Source organism: Gymnoscopelus microlampas (genome assembly GCF_963454915.1).
Source record: "Gymnoscopelus microlampas genome assembly, chromosome: 1".
In the NCBI taxonomy this organism is placed as follows: Eukaryota; Metazoa; Chordata; class Actinopteri; order Myctophiformes; family Myctophidae; genus Gymnoscopelus; species Gymnoscopelus microlampas.
Genome location: NC_139962.1, coordinates 10,182,648 through 10,190,213, shown reverse-complemented (window position 1 = coordinate 10,190,213; position 7,566 = coordinate 10,182,648).

Here is a 7,566-nt window from a genome sequence, read left to right as displayed (position 1 = left end):
GGAGAGGCTTATTGTCGGTATCAGCTGAGAATGCGGGAGTTTGCTCTGTCCCTGTTACAATGCACTAGACCCAGCTGGGAGATGGAATGCTGAGGTGAAGCGCCACACCATCAGCTCCCAGTACTTGCCACACCCGAGTCATGCTACTCATACGCTGAGTTGATGGCGCCTGGGATCGAACCATGTGTAGCCCAAAGGCGAAAGCCCTACCGACTGAGCTACGGGGACATCTAACTAAAAGTTAAATAATGGTGATGTTGTGATCGGGAACTTGGAGGTAATTGGGACGATTACCTGTGCCTCACCATTAGCTATGATGGTACCATAGAAACCAGCCAGTCTTCCTGCATGCATGGGGCCCACATAACAACACATGAAAACACACTGTTTGCTCAGGTTCATGTGGTTAATAATAGCTCAGTTTGTGCTCTAGGTCTCTATACTGCAGGTAATGTGATCTGTGTCTGAGTTTCCATGCTAGATCACTGAGATGCAATCACAGGTCATACAGTATGGGTAAATGGTAGCTATAATAATAATATATCAAATATATATATAGCGCTTTTCTAAGTACCCAAATATGCTTTACATGGGGGGAGGAGAAAACAACAAAAGAAAATCAACTTTTAAAAAAAACGTTAAGAAAATGCTAAGACTATGGAATCAAATCAATATAAACAGTGGAATGGTGAGACAGGGGGGAGTGCAGGAATCTGGGGAAAGCCATATTGAAAAGGTGGGTTTTTAGAGCGGTTTAGAAGGTTTGGATATACATCCATCAGGGTAAACATATAATGGAACATACTGTACACATAGGCCCATATATGTGAGATTTATTTACACAATCAAGCAGAGGTGGAAGAAGTACTCAGACAAGTTAATGTAGCAATACCACAATGTAGAAATACTGTTTACAAGCAGTGGCGTAGCCAGAACGCTAGCCGAGGCTGGGCCTAGGGAGTCGTGCGTGGGCACGCATGTGTGCCAGACCGCACGCGAAAATGTGCGTTTTTTTGCAGTTTTTTAGGAGTTTTTGATCTTTTTTCTGCTGGTTTGTGACGGATTTGGGATATATTCAAAATGGCTGAATATGATATAAAAAAAATACAAAAAGAAACATTTATATTTTTATTTTTTATTTTTTGGGGGTGGGCAGAAAAACCAAATGGGTGGGCCCAGGCCTACCTATGCCCACCCATGGCTACGCCCCTGGTTACAAGTAAAATCCCTATTCAAAATGTTAGAGTAACATTACAAAGGTATTGGTATTAAAATACAGTATACTTACAATACCAAATGAAAAGTACTTATTACACAGAGTGTCCCATTTTGCATCTCAAGTCAACATGTTTTTTAAATAGCAGACTATAAGCTCTCAAAAACGTTGCATCACAATGCGTTGTGAGGTTGTAAATCAGCTTTTTTCGAATAGCCGAAGTATAAATTTCTCCCTTATTTGGTGGGAGAGGGTCCATCTTCTTTTTTAATCACTTGGGGAGGGCCAAGGAAATGGTATTTCTGTCAGGGAAGTTCATGACTTAGTTTCAGCAACCCTTCAATTTAGATAAGGAACTGTCCCTTACTGTAAACTCTGGTCATTCAACTCATCCAGAACACAGTTATACACACGTATAACTGTGTTTCATACACATGTGCCTCTTGACAGAGTGTGAGGACATGTCACTGAGCTGATCCTCTTCTGTAGTAGGCTAGTTATGCTTGAAATACTTGGAATTAAAGCACAAGCCTCTTCAAATAACCACTGATCATTTTGCAGCCAATGCTGTAAAAACAACAGACAAAAAGGGGCCTCAAAACAGACAAATACCTCCTCCTATCATTCTGAACAACCAGGCAGTAGAGAGCACCTGGTAAGTTCAGTTTATGCTGAAGAAGGCCCAGCCAGGGTTCAAGTGTGGCCAAACGAGCAAGCCTCCTCCTCAGATGTGTTGATGACCCAGATATACCTGACCTTCATCAGACCAGTCCTAATATGCTTCATCTATTTGGGCAGGAATCCCAACTCACTTGATCCCCGATCTGCGAAGTCAGCAGAGAAGCTGCGGAAACATCATTGGGATACCAACAGATTCCTTCCCTTGTCTGGAGGCGAGGAGAGAGGAGGCCACTCTAATAGAATACAGTCGACTATATGAGAGAAGATCAATGATCCAGAGTCTGTCTACAAACACAAATACAGTGGTGGAAAGTAACTAAATACATGTACTTAAGTATTTTACTTATATTGTAAATTTTGAATACCGGACTTTTACTTCTAACAGATTTGATGTAATCTTAGAGCGGTCCTCTTTAATCTGTAAGAAACATCACAATTCATACTGTTATGCAATGATGTTTTCTAACACTTTTGAAACTTGAAATACCTGTTGACATAAAAACATACCTTATTACTGCTGTATTCTAAGAGCATGTAACAATAGTATACCTTATTACTGCTGCATTCTAAGAGCATGTAACAATAGTATACCTTATTACTGCTGTATTCTAAGAGCATGTAACAATAGTATACCTTATTACTGCTGCATTCTAAGAGCATGTAACAATAACATACCTTATTATTGCTGCATTCTAAGAGCATGTAATAATAGCATACCTTATTGCTGCTGCATTATAATGGTATGTAACAATAACACACTTTATTGAACCTTAGCCTTGAACCATGCGTTTACAGTACATCCCTACAAAATACAATCATATTTCATTACAGGGTCTTTGTGGGAAATGATTAAGCAATGATTAAGCATCATCAGGTTTCTAAAACAAAGCACATTTACTCAAGTACTGTACTGAAGTACAACTGAGGTACTTCTACTTCGTATTTAAAAAATGTTCCCTATTTGACCAACTGCCAATAAAAAGAAGGAGGGGGCTGACTGTCCCTTTGACTGTCTTAAATACCAATCCCATTGATATTTGTTTAACCCTGTCCCTGAGCTATCCCAAATTAGCAAAGTGTGTTGGAATGGAAGAGTTGGAGAGGGTTGGATCATTTAAATACTTGGGAGTTATATATATCATATTTGATTCTATTGACATGGGTACAATTTATTAAGAGAATAGAAGACAAATGTAAAAAAGTGATAAATGTGATGGTGTTTTTCAGGTTGTTGCTCTGCACTGGTCAGGATTAGATTACGGAAGTGTGACATATGTGTCTGCAGCAAAGACACTGAGAAAATGTAACGCTTGCATGGGCGCCGTTTAAAAATAATTTATTGCACCCTTTACAAGTGCTGTTAAGGGTGCAATAAATTATTTTTTCTTTAAACGGAGCCCATCGGTGCATGTGCAAGCATTACATTGTCTTAGTTTACTGTTATTTCTCACTCAGCACCTGCCCGACACTGTGTGGATGTATGTGCACGTCATTCTATTATTCTATTTCTATCAGCAGCAGCAAAGACAGACTTAAATAGACTGGATGTAGTTCAGGCTCAAGCGTTACGAGTATGTAGGGAGCATTTAAAACATCTACCCTACGGGTGGAGATGGGATAAATGCCTATGGATTTAAGAGGAAACAACTGATGGCCAAATACTGTGTTAGTCTGAAGGGACATAATGAGTACGTACAGGTGTAAACAGATGGTGCTAAGAAGCCAGAGACAGGACAGGGGTTTCAGGTTTTAGGGTAGCAGTACCAGGAAAAGAACTAGGAATTAAAACGCACATATAATGATCTAGGAGTTTACACGGTGGAGATAGTGTTGGTAGCATGTGTGGAAGGAGCAAGGTTAGAGAAAGTGGTAAATATGTTCAGATTCAGCATCAGTTTGAGCAAGTTGATTGATTGATTGAATACTTTATTGGACAAAAATGCAAAACAGCACGAGTACAGTCACTTGGTCTAAAAGAACAACACCCAAAAAGTCCTTGCGGTCATCACAAAACACTGTAAGTACAGTAGATTTCTTTTTAAGGGATGTGGTCAGGGCATTCCACACTTGAGTGGCAGTGCTGTAGAAGGAGAATTTACCCATGATTGTTCTATAGGTGGGTGTTACCAGGTCGTTTACGCTCCCTCAAGTATTGTGGCTGTGGTTGTCGCAGATTTTGTAGGTATTTAGTCAGATATGTGGGTATTGTTGAGGGCAGAGTCACATTGACTATTTTGAAAGCCAATCCCATCTTTAATTGTTTAACCCTGTCTTCTACCCTGAGCTATCCTAGGCTATCAAAATGTGTGCCCCAGGCCGAGAAGTAGTCCAATCAGTTTGTTTTAGGAGTTTTGAAGCTTAGTCTTTAGTGACAGTGAGATGTTGGAGTACTAGGAGGTGCAAGCATAGTCAAAGAGGGGCTGAATAAGGGCTCCGGCAAGAGTCCTGAGAGCACTTTTGTTGACAAAAGAGGAAATTCTCCCCAAAAATCTTGTTCTTTGATAAAAAGAAAAGATCACCTTTGTTGCCATGCTTTCACTTGTCAGGTTTTTGTCAAGAATACAGCCCAAATAGGTTAACTCTTCTTTGCTAGAGATTACTGCATCATCAACTCAGTAAATTTGCTGTTACAGGCAGCATTCATGTCGTTACTGTATAGAAATAACAGTAACGGCCCTAGTATGCTTTCTTGAGGAACCCTGCAGCTCACTGGGTGGGACGAGGACATGGTTCCGTTGATGTCAACCACTTCTTCTCTTCCATCAAGGTATCATTTCATCCAGTTAACAATGTGCTATATCAAAACCAATCGCCCTCAGCTTATTCATTAGAATTGAATTATTTAAATTGTTGAACGAGTCTACCTCGCGTTTGATGTAGTCGGTCAAATACAGTAGGCATGTGTCAGTGGAGTGGGATGTTCTGAAGCCAGATTGGTATTCAAACAGCAATTTACGCTCGCCGAGGTAGCTGTTGATTTGTTCGTGAATTAATTTCTCTAACCTTTTGAAGCGGGCGGTAGTTGCCAGGTTCTAATTTGCTTCCTTTTTTTATACAGAGGGATTACTCTCGCCATCTTGAATTCTTGTGGGACACGACACTGACTGATGAATACATTTGTAATGTTGGCTACTATGGGAACAATAGAGACAGCTGTATCTCTGAGGAATCTGGTGTTGATGTTGTCAAGGCCGGTGGCCTTATTTGGCTGGAGGGTGATGAGTTTATGAGTTTCAGGTCATTTCATTCATACAGCCACCAAGATAGTCTGTATGAAGTTCTTGAGTCAGTCACCAGAATAGCAGAACAGGGAGTTCAGGTAAAATTCGTATGGGTTAGTTAGGCTACCAGCACATGTAGAGGTGGAGGGGGATGAGAAGGTGGATGAATTGACAAAGGTGGTTTAAAGAAAGGAACCACAGAAATGTAATTAAGTATTAGTAAGTCAGAGGGCAAGAGTGTAATATGTGGTAAATTAAATCAATTGCGGCAGGAAAGGTGAGACAGAGAAAAGGTAGACATTTGTATAAAGAATATGAAAGGTAATAGAGTTGGTAGTGGGCAGAGGAAATGGTGATGACAGGCTATAAAGGCTGGGACACTCACTGTGGCCTGAATAAAATACCGAGGATGGTTGATACAGAAACATGATACAGGATTATGTGAGTGTGAGGACGAGGAGTCGGTGGAACATAATTAATGAGGTGTAGAAGATGCGACAGAGAGGCTGAATACCTGTCAGTCACTGTTGTATTTGCAGGCTGTTAGCTGGTTAGTGGAATATCACTTGGACATCGGAATACCAGTTAAAGTATTAGGACCAGGACCAGATAGATAAAATGTTAAACAGTTCTGATTTATTTGTTATGGCAATGGCAGACAGGTGATGGACATGAGAGTTGATGGAAACAGTTAAGGCTATGGAAACAAAGATAACTATAATCAACCGAAGTAGTAAAGTACACATGACATAATAACTAGGAAGTTGACTCAACAAATGATAAATAAATGATAAATAGTTACCTACTCAAATAATGCATGAAAAGAACTCAGGGATAACAAACACAGGAAACTAAACTAAACAGGGCACCAAACACAAATGACAGCATGCCCACTGCAAGTAGGTGCAGGTGGTGCTAATCACAATCACAATCAGGTGTGCAGTGGGAATACTCAGTCTATAGCTCCTCCCACCTGGGACTGAGCAGGAGGGCATTTTGTACAGTCACCTTATGTGGACGATGCGGTCGACACCCGCTGACATTTCCTTAATCCCATGTACAACTCGCTTTTTAGTTTTTTTATCGCACCGTAACTAACATCCATAGCATATCATGTACAGTATAGAGTATATGCTGCTATATGCTCACGCATCATTATGACTTACCTCAGGTATACTTACCGCACCTTATGTCTTACCTCAGGTAGTGTCTTACCTCAGGTATTCTTACCGCACCTTATGTCTAAGCTCAGGTACTAACCGCACCTTATGTCTAACCTCAAGTAGGCTACTTACCGTCATTGATCTCTCTCCCTCTCTTCCCCTTGCCCCCCCCCCCCCCTTTCTTCTTCTTGCCCCCCCCCCCCCCTTCCTTCTTCTTCCCTTTCTCGTATGGAAACAACTAAAACCATGGAGCTTTTCACCCACTCTTACACCTGTAAACCTGTGATGTGACAATAAAGTTGATTCTGATTCAGGTGATGAGGGATATTTTAAGGGACACATATGCAGGAGATTATTCTAGAAGGTTTGTCGAGTGAATGTGTGAGGATTTATTTAGTGTAAAGACTAAAGCAGGGGTCTTCAGTACGGTCCTGGTCTCCGGACCCTTAGAGATACTGTAGGGGGGGGGCGCCAAATCTTTGTGTGATAGGGACTTCATTTTTTTATTTTTACATTAACCACTGTCTTGAACCATCACATCCCTATTCTGGGTGTAGCATTAGCCGAAAATAGCAAATCTACAACGTGCCTATTACGTGTTGTGAGCTTTTTCTATTATTTTTCTATTTTCGGTGAAGAGGTTTGGTGTAGAGGGGAAAAAAAGACCAAGCCAAAGGTCAAGTTTACAAAGTATTTGGGTTTAAGTGGTTAAATGTCTGAAAACACACATTGGGTCCCTGCTTCATCTCTCTCTCAGCTAAGGGGTCCTTAGAAGACCCCTGATCTAAGAACAGTGCTGTAAGTACTACTCACATTTGTTTTACTTAAGTAAAACTATTAATAGGCCTACCACAATGTAAAAATACTAAATTACTTATCATTAAGTAAAAGTTTGATATTAAAAATGTACTTGAGTAAAAGTACAAACGTTTTGGCATCAATATGTACTTAAAGTACCAAAAGTAAAAGTACTCATTATGCAGAAATGTCCCATTTGAAGTTAGAGTACTGAATAATTCCATCTGATCCATATGCTGGAACAGAAGGTGGCGGTAATTCGCCAATGAGATGGTTACCATACCGCCGTAGAATAATGAGTAAGAAGAAGAGAGCCCTCCCCCCTGAACGCCAGGGGGCGCTGTGGGGTGGTTGTGGTGGTGGTGAACAGCGTTGCCATGTCGGCTTCTTATAAGCGATTTTGGGCTTCTTTTTCTGTTAAGTTGCTTGTAAGGTAGTTGCGGGGTGCATTTTTAAAAAAAGGCTTGTTTCCTAACGTTGTTTAAAC